The following is a 25,900-nucleotide window of genomic DNA, read 5'->3' as shown; positions in this document are numbered from 1 at the left end:
GTGATAAAAAATGCTGGTTTTGGAATCATGAAAACTAGATTATAATACTAAATGGTGGTTGGCCTTGGGGAAATGATATTTCCTCTCTTTTACCTCTTTCCTATGAAAGTATGGGGTTGAATTTGAGGATTTCTAAATTCTATGACAATGAACTCTTTTTTATTTGAAATATTCAATGGATAACGTCTTTTCTTCAATAATGGACATTTTGAAAGCATGTGAGTGATACGGATTCAATAGCAAGGCAGTGGAGTGCCTTGAGGCAGATTGTCCTAAGTCATCTCAAACTAGAAGACACAGAATGCTCCTGGCCTAGGACATCTCATCAACTGTTATAAAATCTAATAATTAAAATTATAAATATGGCCCTAGCTGGTTTTGGCTTAGTGGATTGAGCGTCAGTCTGCGGACCAAAGGGTCCTGGGTTTGATCCTGGTCAAGGGTATATACCTTCGTTGCAGGCTTCTCTCCGGCCCGGGCTCTGGTGAGGGCTCGTGCAGGAGGCAACCAATCAATGTGTTTCTCTCACAGTAATGTTTCTTTCTGTCTTTCCCTCTTTCTTCCACTCTCTCTAAAAATAAATGGAAAAAATATCTTCAGGTGAGGATTAACAATAACAACAAAAATTATAAATATGATCCTACTGAAAATGACACAATGACTCAAATTTGGTCAATTAAAATATATTCATAAAGTTACAAGTTATCAATAATATATGACAATTTCTCTGGGTATCTCTAATATTGTTCACATTGTTGAATAGGAAAAGTTCACATGTAAGTAAAGTGAAAATAAACAGTGAGTTAAGTAATAAACAAGTATTTTATGTTGGGATCTCTGAGAAACACAGCCTAGGCTGATGGCTTAGGTGTCTGTTGGGGCTAGCTCCCAGAAGAAAGTGGGGAGGGAGTGGAGGAAGCAGGACAAAGGAGGGGAAGAAACCAAACTATTTCAGGTGCAGGCCCCCACACAGCCTGATCCCCCAGGAAACTCTGGATGATAACATTTTACCTAAGACTTTGTCCTACCTCATGGTCAAGGAGTTTAGCAAAGTGGCTGTCTGTCTGATTAATTTAGAAACGTTAGTGTCTTGGTCAGCTTCAGCTGCTATAACAAAAATACCATCAACTGGGTGACTGGCTAAACAACAGATATTCTCATAGTTCCACAGGTGGGGAAGTCAAGACCAAGGTGTCAGCAGATTTGGTTCCTGGTTAGAGCCCCCCTCTGGCTTGTAGACAGTTGCCTTCTCACTGTGTGCGTATGGCCTTTCCTTGGTGCATGTGCAGAGAGAGATCTCTCTGTCTTCCTCTCCTAATAGGGACACGAATCCCATCATGAGGGTTTGGCTCTGAAGACCTAATCTAAACTTTATTACCTCCCAAAGTCCCAATTGTCACCATGTTGAAGGTTATAGCTTCAACATGTGAATTTTGATGAGACACAAACATTCAGCCCATAGCAGTTAGCTACATTTCTATAAACTAGTAAACTAGCTAGAAAGTGTTAACGGCTTAAGGATATCTGAGAGAAACCCAGATAGCCAGGCCTTCAGGGGCAAGGTTCAGAGAAAGGAAATGACTTATAGAAAGCCTGACATTTTCTGCACCAAACAACACAGCTTCAAAACATATAAAGAAAATGGACAGAAATAATGGGAGAAATAGACAATATAATTGAAACACAAAATCATTGTGAGGGGTTTTTAATAGAATTCTCTCTGTAGCTCATTGAAGAATTAGGTCATGGAAATACAGAAGATTTTAACAGCAAAGTTAAATTTGACAAAATATGTAAATATGTAATTTATATTTTAATGTGTTGCAAAATAAAACTCTGCCTCCAACAGCTCCAGAATACACTTTCTTACCCAGTGTACTGGAATATTTACTTAAATTTATTCAGGGTCATAAACAGTATTTCAACAAATCTCAAAGGATTTAAAACCTACACAGTAAGTGCCCTGGATACAATTAAGGTAGAAATCAATAATTAAAAATATTAAAAAGCCCAGAAAGGTGTGGAATTTAATTAACACACTTCTAAAAAAGAAATCTCACTGGAAATTACAGAACTCAGTAATAACAAAATACTGTAGATCACAATTGTGAACTGCAGCTCAGACCAAATGGATAGCCTTAATTGCTTTTATTACAAAAAAAGGAAAGCTAAGTATTAATTAATGATCCATCCATACTTCTCAGTTTCTCAAGAAACTGAGACCAATAGATGAAACCAAAAGTAAGGAACAGGAGGCGAAAAAAGAAAAGCACAGTAGCTAATGAAGTAGAGGACATGCAATACAGAAAATCAATAAGACAAAAATATTAGAGGATATTTTAAACTTCTTGCTAATAATTTTGAAAATTTAAATGAATAGAAAAATTATTTGAAAAACACAACCTACAAGATTGAACCCAAGAAATGAAACAGAATATATAAATATTCCTCTGTTAAAGATAGTAAATCCATAATTTACATGCTCCAACAGAGAAAACTCCAGGCTAAAATCTTCATCTGTGAATTCTTCCAAACACTTTAAAGGAAGATATAACTCTAATTTTATATAATTGCTTTCAGAGGACAGAAAAAGAGCCATATACTCCCCAACTCATTCTGTGAGGCTAGCATCACCTTGATGCCAAACCTTGTCAAGGGCAAACAAGAAAGGAAAATTAAAACCAGATCTCTCTCATGAATATAAATGCAAAATGCTCTAAACAAAATGTTAGCTGACATGTGTGAAGGGCCTCAGAATGAGAACGCCCCCTCTCGGCTGGAATGTCCAATTGTTCTCATGGCCTGGTGGGTGGATAACTACAGAAACAGTGCGAGCCGGGGCTTGGAGCTTCCTTCTCTGATACTGTGCTTACTTGTCCTGAGCCTCTTCCCCAGGACAGGACGGAGCAGAAGTGTGAGGATAACTATGAGTAGGAAACCATCTTTTCTGTATTCACTCGTGTAAGAGACTATTATAATGAAAGATGTGGTGTAATCTGACACTTCTTGAGTGACATCCTCTCAGCCCCACCTCTTTTTCCAGCCCCTGTGTAAGGACCAAGTCCAGCTTCCCACAGGTGTAATAGGGCCTCATTTTGGGCTGGGCCACTTACCTGTGGCTTCCTGCCCTGTGGCTTCCCCGGTGCTGAGAGATGATCTACCTGCCCAGGGAATCCATGGGCATCATACATTCTATGGTGGGGACTGGGGCCTATTGTCTGCCTGTGAGGCTAACCTTGATCATAGAGCAGCAGTTCTCAACCTGTGGGTCGCGACCCCTTTGGGGGTCGAACGACCCTTTCACAGGGGTCACCTAAATACATCCTGCATATCAGATATTTATATTACGATTAATAGCAGTAGCAAAATTACAGTTCTGAAGTAGCAATGAAAATAATTTTATGGTTGGGGGTCACCACAACATGAAGAACTGTATTAAAGGGTCGCGGCATTAGGAAGGTTGAGACCCACTGCCATAGAAGATGAAAACTGATGGATAAAATGTTCCCTTTTTGTCCTCAGGATAGAAAGTTCTGAGATGCATCTTATAAGGCTTCTCAGAAGTGTTAAACTGCTCATTTTATTCATACTTCCCCCTTCCCCCTAATTTTATCATGATTTTATTTGTCTATCTGTGTTCTTCTGTATCTCATGGAGCTTCTTTAAGATGATTATTTTGAATTATTTGTTAGGCAATTCAAAGGCCTTCATTTCGTTGTGGCTGGAAGTGTATTAATGTCCTTTGGTGTCATGCTTGCCTGATTTTTGGTGATCTGTGTGACCTTCATTATTGTCTCTGCATGTGAAGGAGCACCACTGGGCAGTCCCTGTGCGAGACGGGCTGGAACCAACTCACAGGGTCGCTTCAGGGTCCTGCGTCTGGGGGCATGGGTGGGTGTGCCTCCTGCAGGTCCCTGGGTGGGCTGACTATCCCCTGACTGAGGCAGGGCAGGGCTGGAGACGGGTCACAGGGCTGCTACAAGGTTTATAGTCAAACCCAGGTCAGCAGGCCTGCCTTCAGGGGCCTGGAGGAATGTGACTCCTGCTGGGTAACTGCTCAGGCAGGACAACGCCTGGACTGTGGCTGAGAGGAGCTGGAGCCAGGTCACAGGGCCACTTCAGGGTCTGCATTTGGATTAAAGTAGACAAAGGTGGAGGTGTCTCCCTCCCTGTCCCGAGTGGGCAGGGCTGCTCCTGGACCTCAGCTGAGAGGAGCTAGAGCTGGGTTACAGGACCACTTCAATAGGCACAGTCAGACCAGGCTAGAGGGCCTACCTCTGGGGGTAGCAGCTGGCTTGTCTCCCAGCAGGACTGCTCCCTGGTGACAGCTGTGAAGGCCTGGGGCCAGGTTATGGGGCCGCTTCACGATCTGCAGTTGGACTGAGGTTGGCTGGTCTGCCACAGGACATGGGTAGGTGTGTCTCCTGCCTGGTCTCTGGGAGGGCAGAGCTACCTTTGGACCATAGCTTGGACCAAAATGGGTGGGCCTGCCTCCAGGGGCACAGTCAGGACTGTCCCCTTGTGGGTCCCTGGGAGGCAGGACTGCTTCTGACATGAGGTTGGATCCCAGTGCTCCCACAAAGGGAATTTTGAATTTTGTCCATGGATGGCTGCCAAATTGTTGTTAAAGGGGATGTGCGCTGGAGACCTCCTATTCTGCCATCTTGCTAATGTCACTTCATATATATATGTGTATATATATATATATATATATATATATATATATATATATATATATATAACTTACCTATCCATCTATCTAATAGTTCTGTAAATTAAAATATTTTCCCCATAAATTATCTTACATGATTTTTAACTGTAATCTTTTTGAAGGCTGCTCTGTAGATGAATTTCCATGAGAAAAAGATGTTGACAAATTACATGATTTCATCATGATTTTATAAGGGCTTCTCTGTGTTTCTTCTCAAATAGGACTTTATATCAGATTTTCTCCCTTAGTGGGAATTGTCAGGGCCTTACAGTTCTAATAACTTAAGTAGAAAGCGAGCCTAAAACCACATTTAAGTATTCTGAGTATTATTTATTATTTTTCTCTTATCTTTTTTATCCCTTTAATAAATTGACATATGAATATTAAATATAGAAAATAAAAGGGACACATGTAAAATTGACTATGAAATTGACCATATAAAATATAACTGACTTAATAGACTATATAAAAATATCTGACAGTATAAAAATGAAAAGCAAGGTCAGACTTGCCAAAATGAGACTGTTTACAAGGGTTTTTCCAAAGCCTCCTCCTTGACCCCAGCATTGTGTACGCCCTCCCTGAGTGGCCTCTCCACTGCTAGGGCCTCAAGAGAAGGCCTGTGCGGACACCTCCTACATCGGTGCTGGAGACGAGCACATCTAACAATCTCCTTCCTTTATTTTCAATTGCCTGCTGAAATTTCACAGCTGCCTGCGAGATGTCTTCACTAACAAGCTCAACATATCCAAACCAGCTTCTACCTGTAATGATTTTTCTTTTCTGGTTCCTGGTGGTTATCTTAATCACCATGGCTTAGAATCACTTTTTATTTCTCTCCTGTCCTTCTTCCTGAAGATGATAAATTCTGTGCTTTCCTGGCTTGCAGCCTCTCTCTCTGTTCTCTCTCTCTCTCTCTGTCTCTCTCTGTCTCTGTCTCTGTCTCTCTCTCTCTCTCTCTTTCTCTCTCTCTCTCTCTCTCTCTCTCTTCTCCTTCTCCTTCTCCTTCTCCTTCTCCTTCTCCTTCTCCTTCTCCTTCTCCTTCTTTCTTCTTTCTCCTTTCTTCTTTCTTCTTTCTTCTTTTTTGTTTTCATTGCTACCTTCCCAATGCAGTTCTTTGATTTCTTGACAGAATGGAAGGGAATGAGGGAGTGAGAGAGAGTAAGAGAAAGAAACATCAATGTGAGAGAGACACATTGAGTGGTTGCTTCCTAAATGCACTCCAACTGGGGCCAGAGGTGCCCCTGACCTAGCATCAAACCTGTGACTGATACTCTAACCACTGAATACACTGGTCAGGGCAGTTCTTTGATTTCTAAACAATGTTATTTTAATATACCTCTAACTGGTCATGCAATTTTGAAGCTTTCCTCAAGAAGAGTCAATTTTAGTTGTACACCTGAAACTAATATAATATTGTATGTCAACTGTATTTTAATTTAAAAAAATTTAAAGTGCAGTTTTGACCTTGTTTTGTATCTGCTTAAGACTCTCAGCCGCCACCTCTATTGCATATATAGGTGTTTCTGAATGTGCTTTCTAAGTCCAGCTAATATTCTGCAGTGGTTGAGCAGATAATTTGTTAACCTCAAGGGAAAAAGGAAGAAAAATATCACAAACATTCAGGCACTAAATTATAATTTATGGATTCCCTCCCATTTACTAACAGAGCATAGCTATTACTGATATTTATTAGACTTGTTCTTTTCCTGTTAGTACTACATCATATTTATTCCATGATTAGTAAAAGGTTGATGCATCATTGATGCATAAGAGCATAAAACAAATAAACATGTGCCTTGGCCAGTGTGGCTCAGTTGGTTGGAGTGTTGCCCTGTACACCAAACGTTGGCAAGTAGTGGGTTTGATTCTCAGTCAGAGCACATACCTGGGTTATGATTCAATCCTAGGTCAGGCGTGTGTGGGAGGTAATCAATTGATGTTTCTCTCTCACATCGATGTTTCTCTCCCTTCCTCTAAAATCAACTGAAAAAAGGAAATAAACATGTAAGAAATAGAAGTTCAGAACATGTCATAACATAAGGAGTGACTGATTTTAGTATGAAGAATAAAACATACGCACAAGGATATGTGAATATTTGAATGTGGTGATTTCATATAAGCATCTAACAAGGAAAGTGCTGGCTAGACAAAGCAAAGACATTGGACCTACTAGACAAAGATTTTAAATCAACTCTGTAAAATATGCTCAAAGAGCTAAAGGAAACCAGGAGAATGCTGTCTTAACAGAGTATATCAATAGTTACAAATTATAAAAAGGAACTAAACCAGTGATTTCTAATGCAAATGTTATGACTTTTTTTCTATAAACGAAAAGAATAGAGCAACACATGCATCGAAGTTATACTCCTAATAGCAAAAACATCTCATTACTGACAATAACCTTGCGGAGCAAAGTAGAACAAGCTGTCTATAAAATTCCTCTCTCAAGACACTATCACGAACCATTTTTCAGTGGCTCAGAATATGGAGGGTTAAATATTGTGAGAAGATGCTAGTAGACTCCTGTTTTCTTCAGTGGAGGAACTACTTTGATTTCTGAGTTTTAATTCTGCTCTTGCTTATATAAGAGCAAAACACCAGGCTTTCACTGTGGTTTGCCTTGGTGAACCATACGGCAGGAGAAAACTCCTTCCTTGTGTTGTGGCTCATTTGGTGAGCACTTGCAGGCTGGGAAATGCTGAGCACCTGGTCTGAGGCGACAGTGGATAGACGGTGGGAGCTTTGTTCCCAGGGGAGAGTTGGCAGTCAGTGACATGTCTCCGCATCACAGTCTTACCAAACTGTGGTCATTGTCAAGAGTTCAAAAACTGGGCAGTAGATTCTGCTTTTTCTGAATTAAAATGTGCTGGCTGATGTTGAGAAAGGTTAGAACATAAACTCTTCTACTCAAGATGAAATAGACATTTTTAATGGCAATAATAATGCCCTGAGAGGCTACTTCTACTAGGATATGTGGGATAAGTTGAGGACTAGAAATGGGCATGATCTCCACACTTGTCCTTCATCTCCCGTCTGGCTCAGAGAGTCACACACCACCCAGTGTTTAAGGGAGAGGGGTCACTATACAGTTTGGGAACAAAAAGGGTACCTTTTAGTTCTAAAGGGGGAGATAGCCAGCCTGAAGGAGAGTTTGGAAAGGAAGGAAGAGGGTTAGACATGAGCAAGCACATGTGGAGACTCATTGTCCCTGCAATCCTATCCTCAAACTCAGTCCATAACAGGTAGCTTTACAGAGCCCTTCATTCTCGGTCAATGATCTGAATGTGAAAGGGTGCTCAGAGCAGGTGCTTGAAGAGGAGATTCCCTTCCACCAAGAGAAGTCCTAAGTCATTACGTTGCTGCCATGCAGAAACGGTGGTGTGGAGAGATCCCATATCAGCCCCAGAATGTGAGGAAGACCAGGAGCCACTGTGGGCACCAAGAAGGGATGCAGACGTTCAGGAATGAAGCGGGGGTGTGGGCGGGTCATACCTGGGTTGGAGGGAAGAACATCAGGATGTTGTGATAAGGCAGGTTGCAGCTGACCTGTCACAGATCACCAGGGAGCACAGTGGAAGCTGCTTGGATGTCGGGATCGTTCACAGCCCGTGTAGAAGACCAGGCAGGGGGTCCTTCCCTGTCCTGCACCAGGACTAACTCCAGGGCCAGCAGGAGGGAGGGAGGTTCCTGCAAGCACTTTGAAGGTGACAGACATTTAATCCTGAATTGCCTGAGTAATCCATGAACTGGACTGAGTTCCTCTGAAACAATTAGATTGATTTTCTACATCAGGCAGAATAGGAGCTCGAGGGAGAAAATTAGATTGGGTTAGGAAAAAAATGCATTTTTCACACCTGAGGCTGTAACTGAGAAATTCATAACCGCAATATGATTCCAACCGCTTTGCTAAAGAAGCTTATCTGAGATACGATTAATAACCTGCTGGCTCATGAGAGCCCACTGTGAGCAGCTCTTCCAATTCGGAATTATCAGGTCGGGAGCTTGAAATCAGTCATGGAGGGAGTATTTACACCACAGGAATTGACAAATGCTATCAAAGCAGGACTTCTCCCCCCCCGCCCCAGAGAACAACTTATTAAAAACTTAGCAGCATACCACTACCTACCTGAACTTATCTCTTATGAGACAAAAAATAATGATGTTGGGAAGAGATATTGTAATTTCTTTTAAAAATTGGGCTGTGATGTAAAAATTAGACTAAGGTATTTTAAAATCTCATTTCTGCTTTTTTTCTGTTTTGAAAAGATGTGAGGAGAATTTGTTTATCGTGTTGAGATTATTCAAAAACCTAAAATCTAACTACTCAAACCAAAAGAGTTTGACATGTTTCCAGGACTTGATTATTTGATATATATATATATATATATATTCACAGTAATATATATATATATATATATATACACACACACACACACACACACACACACACACACACACACACACACACATTATTTTGCATAGTCACGATGTACATCTTCTGTTTTTCTCCATGACATATAGATGTGAGATAAGGTTTTTTATTTAGTATATATGAAAAGTGAGAAGTTAAACCAATTGGCTGTGGAAGCTACCCATACAGATCAAACTATCCATCCTCAAACCAGGTAGAGCTTGGCAAAAGATCGCAAATATTATCTTCTTGTAATATCAATAAAAATATTTAGTATTAGTGATCTTAAATGTTGTGTGTTTTGTACATTTAAAATTGTGGATGGTCTCTTTTTAAAATTACCTTACCCTAAAATTTGTGATACACATGTGTGCCAAACACCAAGCAAACCCTAAGATGTCCTTAGATGCTAAAAGTTCAGCAGTTGTCTCCTTAGCTTTAAAGGAAGACTTTCTACAACCTGGCTCCATTCTCCTTTCTTGCCTTAATGATCACTGCCCTCTGCATGCCCCCTCCCTCCCTTCAGTCCAATTATTGCCATCCTGAAAAATGGGGCTCGCATTTGCATTTGTCTGCTCTACATCAGTCCTCTGCTTGGAAGACTCCAACCCTTTATTTTGACCTTTCACAATCCTACCCCAGAACCTACATACAATATCTGTTTCCCTAATCACTCAGCTAGCAGCACACTCCACAACCCCAAACTTCCTTAGTGTGTGCTCTGTTTTGGTTCCTCAGTCCCTCAGATAATATGCATCATCTGCTATGTGTTGGCTTGCTCTTTCATAAAAGATAAACTGCAGTGATGGTGCAGCCACACTGCATGTTAAAAACACGCTCTGGAGTCAGATTGTGTTTAGATTTTGCCTGATTTTACTGCAGCTCTGTGCCCTTTCACAAGTGACTCTACCTTCCTTTGCCTCTGTCTGTTCATGTCTACAATGGGCCCCCAAAATAATAATCTCCATCCCATAGGCTTATTGTGAGAATCATATGAATTAGGGCAGTGAAGCACTTAGTACATTGTAGAATACATAGTGGTTTCTATTGAGAGCTGGCAGTCCAGAGTCCTTCTTACTACTGCTTTGGGTTATGGATATACTGAGACATTTTGGGTCGTGGTTTTAGGATGTAATTGTGGTTATTAATGCTGGTGATCAGAATGTGGCAATAGTTCCTTGTATAGTTTTCTCTGTTTGAAAAGTTTGTGTGTGATTTAGTACTAAAAATCAGAACCAGTCAATGTGACTGTATTCTTTGCCATGAGGGGCGGCATTTAGAGATATTAAAGAAGGTGGTATAACTTTCTAGTTTCTTTTGTTCCCATAATTTTTATTAAGAATTAGAAACATCTCATTTCTGCCTCTTTTCTATTTTGAAAAGATGTGAGGAGAGTTTAATAGTGTTTAGATTGTTCAAAAACAAAATGTAACTACTTTGTAAACTATATATAAACCAGAATGATTTAAATTTTAAGATATTTAATCATATAAAACACTTTATTAAATCAATATTCAACCAATATTCACTCGTTCATTGGAATTCAAGACACATTTCAGATACTCCAAAAAAAGATTGATGGGAATTAATCAGAATGTTTCTAATAAAAGAAATGGCGAAAAGAGAGTTTAAGATCTTTTGAAATGTCAATTTTCTCATAAAAAAGTCTGTCATTTTGTTACCAGAAAACTAGATAAACGCTTACAGCCCTTTGACCTTCTGATGTCATCTCAGAATCTACCTAATTTACTTCAATTGTTCTGTGTGTGACTGTCTTAGAACAATAGCAGTTCACCCAACAGCAAGTCTCACTTTTATGTCTGACCACAAAAAATTTTACCAGGGTGGATTCAAATGTGACAATGGTATTCTAATTTAGATTTTATTCTTAACTTATAAATTTAATGAACATAAATCAACTCAGTTCCCTTATATTACAAAGTTCTTATATGTAACAAGCTAAATTGTGAGAGAGGTAGTATTTGAGCTGCAGTTGAGAGGTGTAGGAGAGAAAGTCCTGGTTGAGTAAGAGACAGAAGTATATACAATTGAAATGAAATTGTGGAGAATGACAATAGACTTCATAGCAAATTGTATGGTTTTCTGAAGCTCCTATGCCAGATTGAAGTTGTATTAATGTTGTTCCAAAAAAGGTGCCTTTTTGTTACCAGGAGAAAAAATACCCAACCTGCTATTACCAAAACAACTCTGGGAACAATGGCTTAAAAACAGATTAGTTATTTTAGAGACATATATTGAAGATTTCTAGAAAGGGTAGGCCACAGGCAGGAAAACCATTTCCTGTCCTCGTCTCCAAACCCTATAAACTTATTCAGACCCCACTGGCCTTGCTTCATTCTCCTCATCCTAGAAGAGCTGCCCCAGGTCTAAAATGAGTCATTCCACAGCAGCCTAATTCTTTGGACTTCCTCCGGACTCCTATTCCTTCAGTTTTACATCTTTCAAATATCCCTTCCACTAATCATTCCTTACTCTCAGCACCACCATCCAGAAAGCTTTCCAAGTTCTCAGCCTTGACTTTGCCCTCTGCCTCCTCCTTGTCCTCCTTGCACCTAATATCTGAGGGTCACCACAGGTCACCAGGTCCTGCCAGTTCTCCCTCACTGAGATGTCTCAGATGCTATCATCTGTCATGTCTTTTCATTCTTTCATTTACTCAATTCAAAATGATATCGCCAGCAACCTGCAAGTAAACACAGAAAATCATTTTATAACTGAGTGGTTGAAATGATAAGGTGCAGATAATGAAAAGGCTAAGGTGACAATGAAAATCACTTTGGAGGCAATATGGACCAGGTTTGGCAATTTCTATACATTTAGAAATCTCTATATTTATTACTCAAGGGAATAATTAGAAATGATCCCAAGATTTTAGTCTGATTGAGTAGAAGATATGAAGATGAGGCCATCTGGTTTTCACAGGAGGGAGGGCGTCCATTTTTGGAATATTGAATTTGATATATATATATATAGAGAGAGAGAGCATCCATGAATAGATCTATAGGAAGTGTTCAGAATTTGGAATACAGACTTCAAAGGGAAGTCAGATCTAAAAATAAAGATTCAGCCTTCATCATCCAAAAACAAAAACTAATCATTGCAGCTATAGGCAAGATAAACATAGTCCACTGAGACTATAAAGTAAAAGGAGAAGAGAGTTGTGTTAGCTTTTAAACAAAAGCAGAGAAAGGGAACTCTATGAAAGATGTTGAAAAGGATTGGCCAGAGAGGTTGAGAAAAACAAACAAATGAGAATTTGCAGTGTCACATGGAGCTAAAGGAGAGATTTGCTCTCAGTGACAGATTTTCGATCATGACTTCTGATCTAGAAACATTTCCTGATGCTTTTTTCTCTGTTCATTTATTGAGCCAGATGGATATCCAAAGGTACAGGATGTCAGCATGGCAAAGCAAAAAGCTTTGTGTTTTTTTGTTGTTAATTTATTTTTTATTTTTTTAAATATATATTTTTATTGATTTCATAGAGGAAGGGAGGAGAGAGAAATAGAAACATCAATGATGAGAGAGAATCATTGATTGGCTGCCTCCTGCATGCCTCCTTCTAAGGATTGAACCCGCAACCATGGGCATGTGCCCTGACCAGGAATTGAACCATGACCTTCTGGTTCATAGGTTGATGCTCAACCATTGAACCACACCAGCTGGGCTTGTTTTTTTTTTAATTAAAGCATCATCTCTCAAGAATCATGAAAGTTATAACTTCATCATGAAAACTTTACTTGTAGATCACCTGGGAATTCCATGTAATGCCCATATCATCATATTATCCTCCTGTTTTTTATGTTGAGTAGCATAAAAGGCTTGGAAATTTGGGTTCAGCCTTGCATATAATTGTGCAGAGATGATAGACTTTAGACATTTTATGAAGGTTGTATAACACAACACAATATTCGTCTACTCAATTACGCATCTGTTGAAGAGAAAAAAGTGGTGCCTTTAAACAAAAATATAAAGTTCTTGACATTTATGTTTGACTATTGAGCTTCGCTGACTCTGGAAATATTACTTTCATATTTCCTAAAGTTACAAATTGCTAATTTAAAAAAACACACACACTTTATTGAAGTATGACTGTGTCAGGGCCCAGGGCAGGCCTCCCCCAAATGTCTCACAATGGCATATTGATTATTTTGAATTAAAGTTACTTAAGTGACAGCCTGTGCAAGAAGAACATTCTGACCCTCTGACTCTCTGTCCTCCTGAAAGCAGGAGATAAATCTCCCGTGTGAAAGGTGCCCTCTCTGCACCTGCAGGCTAATGAGGGAGACATCCTTATCGCCAGCCGGGGAATTCAAAGCCCAGAAACGTGTATAAACACACCTTATTATTATTATTTTTTTTACTAATTTGCTACCCAAGCCCAAACTTTGCTTCAATTCCTCCCTAATGAGCACCCAAATGTAAGTTTCTTTGTCCTGCCAATTCTTCACACATTTGCTGTTTCTTTGTCAGAAAGCATAAAAGGCTGACTGCTTCTTTCATATCTTGGAGCATTGTTTATGATCTCCTGTGTGTACAAAATAAATTGTTGTTTTCCCTCTCCTGTTAATCTGGTCAATTATATTTTTAGTCCACCCACAGGAACTCAAGTGGGGTAGAGGGGACATTTCTCTCTCCCTGACAATTGATAGACAGAAATCTGTACATAGTTAATGTACACAAATTGATGAGTGATGGAACCATTACTCTAATTAAGGCCATATACTTATTCATCACCTCCAAAATTTTCTCCCCCTCCCCCTTTGGTTATTTATTTTTATTACAATTTAAAAAATGTTTTTCTCTTTTGTGCTAGTTTTCAAAATTATAATGCCAAATACCCAATAGCAACAACAAATTGACCTTCATTCTATTTTCAGAAAAAGAATATAATAAAGCAGTAAGAATTGCAACACAATAATCAGTGCCAGTAATCGATTCTTCATTTTGGGTATCACAAGAATTTGCTCTTTGTAATTACTGCTGCTACTGTGCACCGTGCTGCGTCTGCTCAGATGCTGTTTTTCAGGCGCCACTTCCTTCTCTGTGGGAACAGTGTGTGGAAAAACGCAGGGGTGTGGGTGAGATTCTCAGTAGTGCCAGGAGCAGTTTGAAATTGGCTGGGCAGAAGCAGACCTATTTCTTTGTCCGTCTTTTCTGATCCAGAAAATGTTTGCATTAACTCTCATTCCCAGCTGGAAGCACTACTTTATTATGACTCAGTGGATCAATATACACTGAGAACCCCGGACTATGATAGGTGGCCTGACAATTGTGTGAAAGGCCTCATTGGTTTGAGTGGAAATGAGGTTGCTTTGTGAGACTTTCTTTTTATCAAAAAGGACAATTTAGAACTTTCCATTATACATTACAAATAGAAATAGGAGAGAGATAAACAGAGCAAAATGAGATTTTTTTTCCCCCTTTCGGCCTGTACTTCCTACCTTTCACATCACGACAGGCTCCATCATGCTCCCTCAAAATGAGCTGATATTTATGTTGGTGGAGGCAGGGAGATAGTTGCCTACTCTTTTTAATACAGAGTAGTTAGTGGTATATAATTTTAGAAGGTATTTATTTCTCGGTTTAGGAAAACCAATGATAAAATTACAAGTTTGTAAGTATAGGTTTAAATCAGATTGATCAATAAGTGTCTTGATTGGAAAAATCACCCAGCAGTGGTTTGTTACATTTGCATCTAGTCTCTATTTTGGCATAAGATAATACCCCAAAATCAAATACATTGAAACTTGATTTGTCTTATATACCAAAGTAAAGGAATCATTTAAAACACATGCAGTAATTGATCATTTAAAAAAATGTAGATGGATGTCAGTCACTGGTAAAATTAATGGTGATGTATTATAATTTTGACACAAATCACATAAGAGCATATTTTCTTCTATAGTTTTAATAAAACCATAACTCTTGTGTGCTCCTCTATATTTTTACATAGGCTAAGAGCCAGATGTGGCTGCCTAGGGGGCTTGGATGTCAGAGGAAGCAATTCATTTGTGTAGCTAAAGGGTCTGCAATCCGAGTATTTCTAGAATTGAGTGTGTGCAAGGAGAATATTGTACCTGCTGGCTTCAGACACTAAGTTCTATTTGTAACCTATTCCATGATGCTATTGTAAAACATTATATCTGTTAAAGCCAGTGGAGTGTGTGTGTGTGTGTGTGTGTGTGTGTGTGTGTGTATGTGTGTATTTTCAGGTTGTACCAAAAATCATTGTTATGTCCAATGAATGCTTAGTGGCTCTGCTATAGAGTGCTAACATGGCTGTATCAGTATTATGCATAGGGTGGAATATTTTTTGAATGAAATAAGTGTATCAATTCTGGTTGACTACCTATATATACATGCAAATAACCTTGTTCTTGACAATCCTCATGTAGTTTTATAAAATCATAATTTATATAAAATGCATAATTAGCAGTGTTTGGGATGTTGGGCACACACCATCAATTAATCTTTCCCAGGCCAGTTTAAATCTGTGAGTCTGTAGGTTATGTTAGTAGTTTAGGAATATCATGGAAACACAATGCATTTTTCAATATTGTCCAAACTTTAGCAGCTGTGAGTATTATAAAAATTAAAGGTGATCCCATTTGTCCTTCACTCCAGAGACTATTTCCTGTATGTGCCCACATACCAGACCACTTCAAGCCCCCGCACCTCTGCTGGTAAAATAGCCACCTTTAGTTCTGTCCGTATTTTCCAGGGAAATTCTCAAACTTCCTGATTTTCTAATCTTTCCTCTGCTCCTTTCCAAAATGGCAGTAGAAACATGAGGAACTAGGATGACACCATGGCTCGGTTGGGGGATGGGGGGGCTCCCCTGGTGCATGTGGGTTCTCGCGATGGTGTCCACTGCAAGACCATTGGTTGGATCCCGTGTCCAGGTCAGTGGTATCTGCTGGGAGTGGTTGCGGTGGTGCTCACCCTGGATGTTTGTTGGTATGCATTGCCAATTTAGTGGCCAGTCTGTTCCTTAGACTGTCCTTTTGGTGTAGGCCATCGCCCTTTGCTGGCTGGGCCCCATGACACTTCTTGTCACTATTCAGCTTTCCTGAAACTGGCTGTGACATTCTTTTGATCAATAGGCAGAGCAGAGGTGCAGTCATCTTTGTACTTTCACTGCCATGTGGAATGGCTTCAGGGGAACATGATTCTATAGGTAGGAAATGACAAACACATTGTTCTTTTAATTTTTTAAAAAAATCATATTTATTAATTTGAGCGAGAGAGAGAGAGGTGAGAGAGAGAGAGAATTTGTTGTTCTACTTATTTATGCATTTCGTTGGTTGATTCTTGTATGTGCCCTGACTGGGGATCAAACCCTTAACCTTGGCACATCAGAATGAGACTCCAACCAACTGAACTACCCAGCCAGGGTGAAAACACATTATTTCAATAAAAAATATCTCCTGACAAAGAAAAACCTCACTGGATTGGGTTAAACATACAGGAAAGACTTAATTCAAGACTAATAGAGAGGCCCTGACCAGTTGGGCTCAGTGGATAGAGCATCGGCCTGCGGACTGAAGGGTCCCAGGTTTGATTCCTGTCAAGGACATGTGCCTTGGTTGCGGGCACATCCCCAGTAGGGGGGTATGCAGGAGGCAGCTGATCGATGTTTCTCTCTCATCGATGTTTCTAACTCAACTCTCTATCTCTCTCCCTTCCTCTCTGTAAAAAATCAATAAAATACATTTTTTTAAAAAGACCCTTGGTTGAGCTAGTGGAAAAGTACTAGAGGGCATTGTGTGTGTGGTGGGAGAGAGGGGGGAGGAGGGGGGAGGGAAATTGGTCAATTTGGTTAGGCCATTTATGCTTGCTAGTTGGTGCTTATGGGCGGCAGGCTCCTCCCCTCCCACAGAGACTGGGAGACTGGGGCTCTGTGTTCTTGATGATTCATTTCAAAAGGCTGACTCTCAGGTCCTTGGGAAAGACATTCTTGAATTGTAAAACTGGAAAGCTGCTTAATGAAGATATATATCTCAAGGGGACAGATAAATAATTTACAATAGCAAGTTGCTTAAATTAAATGCTCTAAAAAAGGGAGGTCAGAGACCTGTAGTCAGGAAGAAACCTGTCTAACATTTAGTCAAGCTGAGGGAACATTAAGACTATCTTGGGCACAAGTACCACTAATAATTTTTCCCATTGCGTGGAAAATAAACATTTCCACAATGAAATAACACTTAAAAAGGAATATATCATGGAATTAAGTAAAGTATGTGTATTTAAGATTGAATTATACAAATATCTAAACCTAGAGGTAACCATATCTTAGTAATTGGAAACACGGACTATGTTAATATGTTTTAGTATTTGTACAAATTGGGACAATATTAATGACTTAATCAATCAGATGCTTGGGATTGGTTTTGCACTTTTGCACCTTTTTGATCTGTGCCCTAATAATGCTGGCTTTTCTGATCATGATGGGTAAATAATGTGTATTGGGTACAAGAGAGTGACTGGTTTGTTGATCCAGAAGAAGTGATATGAGGACATTTAACTCATGACAGCTTATCATCTCTGTCTGGCTGGGGAAGATTTAAAAAAAAAAAAAAAGGTAGGAAAGCAAAAAATGATTTTCCACCCTCTGGGGTATTGTCATTTTGTTTTTTCTGATGCATGATGTCATTTGCTAAGATGACCTGCCTCACTGTACTAGATCTAAATAGAAACTTTTAGAAAAGTTATTATAATGGACTTAAAAAGCAAAACATGGGCAGGTCTTGATTATCATCCTAATTTCTAGACATCATGTGCTAAAAGTAACTTTTCCAAAACTGTGCATTTGAGTGAAATAAAACTTACTGTGATGAAAAAAAATGAAGGCACAGAATTTGGTGCTTTTGTAATTTTTTTCTAGCTTTTCAGAGGAAATTTGGCTGTCCCCAAAATTGCAAATCAAATACACAAATCAAAATGCCTGAAAAAAAGAAAAGGATGTAAACATTTACTTTTAAATCCACTGAATTATTAAAGATTTCAGAAATGTTTGATCTGGAAATATAGGGCTGAGAATCAGTCTGCCAGTTTGCCATGAGGGGAAATTGATCAACAGCAAAGAACTAAAGCCTACGCGATTGAGTGAGGTATTATTAATTTAGAACCTTTCTGGAGAAATGAAGTGAAAAGCATCTCTTTTCTTTTTATCATATCAAAAAAATACAAAAACAAAGCGATAAATATATCTAGGAAGCAAAGTTTACAAGTTATTAAACTGTGTAACCTTGAGGCAGTTGGTAGTCAGCGCGCGTGTGTGTGTGCGTGCATGTGTGCGCAGTGCGCGTGTGTGTGTGCGCGTGTGTGTGCAGGTATATGCTTGCGTGTGTGTGCGCATGTGTGTGTGCGTGTGTGTGTGCGCGCGCGCGCGCGTGTGTGCGCGCACACAGGTATATGCTTGCGTGTGTGTGCGTGCGCGTGTGTGCGTGTGTGTGTGCAGGTATATGCTTGCGCGCGCGTGTGTGTGCGCGTGTGTGCGTGTGTGTGTGCAGGTATATGCTTGCGCGTGTGTGTGCGTGTGTGTGCGCGCACACAGGTATATGCTTGTGTGTGCGTGTGTGTGTGTGTGTGTGTGCGCGTGTGTGCAGGTATATGCTTGCGTGTGTGTGCGTGTGTGCGTGCGTGTGTGCATGCGTGCGCGTGCGCGTGCGTGTGTATGTGTGTGCGCGCAGGTATGTGCTTGCGTGCATTACCCAGATACTTAAGCTTTTTGTTTGGGGGCTTCATTGAAAATACTCTTCCTCAAATAAAAGTGTCCTGTGATTTTATTTAGTTCGGCTGTAGTTCCAGCTTTGCTACTATTTTGGTGTATGAATTTACAGTCTTATATGCATATGGCTACACCTTTATTTTGTTTCTTAATAAAGTAAACATTCATTAATCACCGACTATGTGTCAGACAGTGTGATGAACACTCAGGATCTATCAGTGAGCAAAATAGGTAAATAATTCTGACCTCCTCGATCATACATTCTAATAAGGCATGATAAAGGATAAATTATAAGAAAATTATATGTTGGGTATAAAGATGTCAATTTCTGTTCCAAAATGAAAAGTGGTTTATAGTAAGATGAATGAGGATAGGATTGATGGGTAGGAGGAATTTAAATAGGGGAGGTCAGGAGATACAAACTTCTGTGAGAGGAATCAGAGTTGAGCAAAGATTTGAAGGCAGAGATGTTTGCCCCGTGGGGAAGAGCATTCCAGGCAGAAAGAGAGCCTAACAAAGCATAGGGTGGGAGATGGGAGAATGGCTGAAGTTTGCTCAAAGAACCTCAAGGAGGCTGTTGTTAAAGGAGGCGGGCAAGCTGGGATGAAGAGGACAAGAGGTCAGACACAGGGTGGGAGTGGTGTGTGTGGGGGGCGGATCATGTAAAACGTTGTAGGCCCTATACTAAGTGCAAAATTGAGAGTGATTGTGGGTACAGGGATGGTTTTTTATTTAACCTGTTGTGCAGAGATTGGAGATTAAGTGAGCAAAGGTAGAAGCAGGAAGATTTGTTAGGTGGCATTGTGAGAATCTAGGCTAGAGCGATGCGGCTTACCAGTGAAGGTGTACCTGTGACGGTGGGGAAATGGTCTAGTTCCAGAGGGGCGAGTCCTACCAACAGCATTTTTGGTTGGTTTGATAGTTTGGTGAGAGAAAGAGAGGAGTCAAGCACAACTGCATATTTTTTCCTTTTGTCCTGAGAACCTGGAAGAATGGAATCATCATAAACTGGGTTGGGGAAGGGTGTGACTAGAGTAAGATTTGGGGGAAGAATGAGAGTTTGGTTTGGAAAACGTTAAAGGTATTTAGTAGGGAGTTGAGTGTGTAAGTATGGAGTGCAAAGGAAGAGGTGTGAATGGAGATATAAATTAGGGAATTATTGGCATAATATTTAATATTTAAATTTATGAAGTAAAGAGAGGTTTCCCAGGGGTGGATGTGGAGAAGAAGCAGGATGAAGGAATGGGCCCTGGGCATCTCACCTTTAGGAAATGATGAGGGATAAAAGGAAGAACCAACATGGAGCCTGAGAAGAAGCAACCAATAAGCTAGACAGAAAAATAAGATAATGAGTTTTTTGTGCGGAAGCTACGTGAACAAAGTATATCCAGGCATTGGGAATAGTCAAAAGAACAGATCTCACTGATTGGAAGGACACTGAAATCTGACCATTCAGTTTAGTAACGTGGCTCTTTGACACGCGCAGATGAGTGGTGTGAGGTGAAAGCCTAATTGGAGTTGGCCCGAGAGAGAATGAATGAGAAAAATTGCAGAGAGTGAGGGTGGACATCTTATTTGAAGAATCCTATATAATAAAATGCTAATATGCAAATCGACCAAACAGTGGAACAACCAGTCGCTATGATGTGCACTGACCACCAGAGGGAAGACACTCAACGCAGGAGCTTAGCCAGAAGCTGGGCTCACGGCTGGCGAGCACAGCGGCAGTTGTGGGAGCTTCTCCCGCCTTGCGGCAGTGCTAAGGCCCGCTCCCTCAGACATCACCCCCCCCAGGGCTCCCAGACTGCGAGAGGGCGCAGGCCAGACTGAGGGACCCCTCCTCACCCCCGAGTGCACGAGTTTTGTGCACTGGACCTCTAGTGTTAATATGAAAAGCAGAAACATGTAGAGTGGGGTCAAGAGAAGCTTCTTTTTTTTTTTCTTTCTGACAGATGCTTATACATTGATGGGGATGATTCATTAAAAAGAAAAAAAAATAAGGAAGCCCGAGAGAGAGGGGCATTGACGAAGCGATGACCCTGGGTAGGTTCTGCACACATGGAAGGGGCTGGTGCCGTGAGAAGGCACAGGGATGCTCGGCAGACGCAGCTGGATTCGGGGGTGCTGACCATGCCACCTCAACTTGGTCTCACTTCATCTCTCAACTCTGCTTCCCTCTGTGCTGGCTTCACTCAGCAGGCTTTCCGCAGTAACAGCTGCTACAGCTTGATGCCAGAATCCTGTGTTTTCAGCATTCACAGTAGAAGGGAGGATTTCTTTTCCAATTGTCCCAACAAAACCTTGGACTTGCCTCACTGGCTTGGGTCAGGTCACCTGTGCATAACAAGCACTGCGACCAGGGGAGGTGATGATGCCAAGACTCAGGAATGCACCTGAGAAAAAACCAGCAATGCACACAGCAGCAATAGAGTCATGTTTCCTTCCGGCAAAAACAACTGTGCTGGCAAAAATACAAAGCAGTTAAAGGTTCCTAATGGTGGCTCGGGGACACAGCAGACCACTTAAGGGAGTCAGACCAATATTGGCACAATGTTCTTTCTGTTTCCTTACATTATTGTAATTTAATGTTGAGATCAAAATGATCTGGGCAACCTTTAGACCCTTGGGGAAGGTTGAAATCACATATGGAAAAATAGTCATTATCTCAGAGGGAGACTTTTCTATGACAATTTTAATAAAGCCAATTATTTTCTAGAAATGTAGATGCCCTAATGGTGGCGAGGAATTGCATTCAACCATGTTCACTTGTGAAATTCAACCATGTTCACTTGTGTTCTGTGCCTTTGAACATCTGTGTCCTTTAAGACTTTAAGTCCTAAGAAAGAAATGTAGCTCTCCTTTCTGTGTAGTTCTTACCCTTACAAGGTTAACAACTGATAACTCCTCACCTTCACTGATGACCAACAGGAATGGAGGTCATGCCATTTTTAATATTAGTAGATGATACAAAGGATTCTTTACTATATGTTAAGGTTTTAAGCAAGAATATTTTTTCTTCAAATTTTCATTTTCACTTCCTTGAAATTGTAAGATGTGTCCCCATGACCACAAGTAAATATTGGTGATATCTGGCAAATGAGATATATGGGCCTGAAACATAATTCATCCAGCCATTTATTTATAGTCAAATAACTCTGAATAAATTATTTGGATATATTCTTGGGATAAAATAGAGCACTACAGGGTAGTGATAGTTGTATAATTATTTCAGGAGTAAAGAACTGAAAAGGATATGATTTTGAAAATGAGATCCTTACACAGATTTAAATTGTTTTAAAAGTAATTTCTTATCTACACTAAAATGATTTGTGTAATATTGAGAACATTTAATTTGCATAATATTGGGAAAATTTACTTAGCTTCTGTAAATCTTTTTTTTGAAGTTTTACTTGAAAAGAAGAGATGTTAAGACATTTAATCTCTAAATAATTAAGTTTAATATGGTACATAAAACTTCTAGTAGAGTACTTAGCATAGAATAGGCACTGGATCATTTTTACTTTGCTTTTCTTTCTTGGCAGTTCATAGCAACATATATTCTAGAAGCAAGTTCCTTAGGAATCTGATGTTTAAAAGTGGTAGGCGACATTTTCATAAGAGATGCCTTGTTCTGTGGTCATTCAGTAACTAAGCTTTTTCAAAGCTCAGCTCTATTGTGATCATTACTCTTTGTTTGGAGTCAGTAGCAATGATAATGGCTTTACAAGTCAAAAAGTAACAACTACCATATACTCTCATGCTTGCTGTGTGTGAGAGAAATCAATTGATACTTAATATGTTTTCAAAAATTTAATGCTCATAGCAACACTGCAAGACTTATTTAAAAATAAGTTGCATCAGTAAGAGGACCAAGGATGCTTGGGTCACATCAACAGGGAGGGTTTTTATTTTTAAACACGAGTTTTCAGGCTGTTTTATGAGATTCAAGAAATGTGTTTTTTTGGAAAAGACTTATGAAACTTTATTATGCCAAATCTCAGTAGAGAGTCCAATGCAGGAGAAAAATGAGGGTGGAACAGGGAAAGGGAGATGGCAATGTGGGGGGAAAATGAATGAAGGGACAAGACTCTTGTTTTTGTTTTGTGGGACAAGTGTCTATAACCACGGGATAGATGGGCTTATAGAAATACGGTCTTTGGTCTCACGGGTATTTGTCTAGTGATGTTGAATATATCGTTGTGTTAAAAGCATCATTGAAGACAAATAGTGCTTGGCCAGCAGCTGAAAAGTTTGGTGAATGAATAAAATAAAGATGCATTATTGTATTGTATTTTATAGTAATTCAGAGTTTAAAATTTGCTGGAGAAAGCCATTTCTTTCTCCATTAAGAAAGTACCTGTGATAATAATATATCTCCAGAAGGCTGGGTGGTTTGGCAGAGGCCATATGACTGGGGCAGTCTGACCTCAGCTGTAATCGAATCTTCAAGTCATGTCACTCATGTCCCTACCTGTCATCACAGCTGGCACTCTGTCTCTGTCTCTATCACTGCATTTTCCATATCACTGTTTGACATTTGTTTTAAAATTAACAGAAGCATTAACACTCGATCACACACACCATGTGTGTCTGCATAGCTGCATGGCTTAAATCTAAGTAGGACTCCCTGTGGCCCCGACTTCTCCCTCGGTAAAGCCTTGGAGCCTCTGAATTTCCATTACTTTATTGGTGTGCCTCCTTGATGATAGAGCTTAATTTGCATATCAGTGGTACCTTTTCAGCATTGGTGAGAAATTGAAATGTTCAAGGTGAATTAATCGCTAATGTTTCGAGTTGGCTTGTGCAGCTGTGACAGTGAGGGATGGGGAAGAGGGAGCGGTCAGTGAGAGGCTCCTCTTTTCCCTGGTGAGAAATGATGATCCAGTTTCGTCTCACTGAAATCACACATTCTGTTTCCTCACTGTGCTTCTCTCATGTGTTCACGTTTAAAATTCTGGTCTGTAAAGGAGTGTCAAAAAGCCAGAGAAATATTACCTAATTCTGTATTTTAAAATGTATCCACATTATTAACTTTAGACCATTACAATGAACTAGAAAGAGCAAGAAGCAAAAATAATCGTCATTTTCTCCCAGGTATATGTTGATATAGGTAACATTCCACATGTAGAAATGTCCGGTTAAGATTATGGCGGGCTGGGGGCACATGCTTCATGCTTTTCCATCTTTTCAATGTGAATAAATGATAAAATACAGAGAGATAGGCAGTTGCATCAGTAAGAGGACCAAGGATGCTTGGGTCACATCAGGCCCCAGAAGACTTTACACTTCCAAATGCTTACTAGGCCCCGGGACAGAGTAGTAAAGTTAGATAGGATGGTGGAGGATGCTACGCACTCGCCCACTCCCATCGTGTGCCCCCAACACTGATCACCCTGGAGTCGGGTACTACTGGGGACAACCCATTGCTCTGCAGCCCCTTCCAATTAGCCAACCCACAGGAGCCCGTAAACCTACCTAACCAAACCCATTTATTAGCTGTCTCCAACAGCTTCAACTTGTCACCATTCCCATGGTGCATCTCCCTGCATGGCTCCAACCTTCTCTTCAAAAAGTTCTGCCTTTCATCTATCAGAGTGTCAGTGTGTTGTGTCTGACCTCAAAATAATTTTTAGCCCTAGCTGGTTTGGCTCAGTGGATAGAGCGTTGGCCTGCGGACTAAAGGGTCCCAGGTTCGATTCCAGCCAAGGGCACAGGCCAGGATTGCGGGCTTATTTCCCCCCCCCCCAGTAGGGGTCATGCAGGAGGCAGCCAATCAATGATTCCCTCTCATCATTGATGTTTCTATTTCTCTATTCCTCTTTCTTCCTCTCTGAAATCAATAAAAATATATTTAAAAAATAATTTTTAAATCTTATAAAAACAGTTAACACAGATGTGTCCCTTTAGATCTCACAGTGGTGTGTGCTGCACTACAATAGCAAACATTTATCGGGCATCTCTTGGCACTAGAGCCTGTACGCTTGGTTATCTGAAATGGCATATATGTCAAGTTTAGTGCTTGAATAAAAACTGTTGTTCAGTTAATGCTAATCTCTATCTAAAATGTCAGACCTTATCAGAGTCTCAAGGTAGATGAAAAATAATGGGGGAAAATAAACATGTATTAATGTTCCTATTGGAGTGTTATATAATAGGCGTTCCATTTTAATAGTATTGAATACTAGATAATTATGGGTCCAAATATGTGTCAAACTCTATTTCAGGACATTGACAGTGATTATATATTACTTACATAATAAGAAGTGTCAGTATTACTTAAGATAAATATATTCCCCAAATAAAGTATTATTATTTAAACTGAGGAGTGAAACATCTTGAGACATACAGTAGTCACATCTATAATTTTCTTGTGTGCGTTGGCTACAACAAAACAATGTTTTGTTCTACAGATATTTCCTTGAATATGCAACAAACTTCTATTTTTCACTTCTGAATGCTCAAGCACAACTTGCTCTGTGACCTTTTCCATGATTCTCCCCTCCACCACCACTATCCTCTCCTCTCTCTTCCCAGATAGGATAGAACCAGTGGTGTATTGGTGAACTGGCTGGGGTGGGGGTGGGTAATTGAGATTGGCAATTTCTGTGATTTAAAATACTCCTGCCAGGGCCACTTGTAAAGATGGCTATGTTTAACTATTGGCTTGCAAATTCCTGAAACTTTAGTGGTCTCTTACACACTGCTGCAAGCCACTTTCTACAGGATAGAACTCTCCATCATTTATTGTGCTATTGTTCCCTGCACATGCCCCATCATTAGCATTTTTCATGTTGTGTTTCAAATATGCTTTAAAAAATGTTTTTATTGATTTTGAGAGAGAGAGAAAAGGAGAGGGGGGGGAGAGAGAGAGAGAGAGAGAGAGAGAGAGAGAGAGAGAGAGAAACATCGATGAGAGAGAGCCATTAATTTGTGCCTCCCGTGCACTGTACTGGGGATTGATCCAGAATTTTACTGTCTGTTTCTTATGTAAGACTATAAACGCAGTGAGGGTAGGGATAAT

General features: G+C 40.1%; 1 protein-coding gene across 1 annotated transcript in view; it reads left to right on the top strand.

The window, feature by feature from the left end:
* Positions 1-25,900, top strand: part of CNTNAP4 (contactin associated protein family member 4) — a 246,084-nt gene that overhangs the window by 47,381 nt on the left and 172,803 nt on the right. The gene's annotated exons all lie outside the window — the stretch shown is intronic.

This window comes from Myotis daubentonii, chromosome 15 (assembly GCF_963259705.1).
Source record: "Myotis daubentonii chromosome 15, mMyoDau2.1, whole genome shotgun sequence".
NCBI lineage: Eukaryota > Metazoa > Chordata > Mammalia > Chiroptera > Vespertilionidae > Myotis > Myotis daubentonii.
The sequence above is the reverse complement of the archived record's forward strand: the minus strand, read 5'-3'. Positions and strand labels throughout refer to the sequence as shown.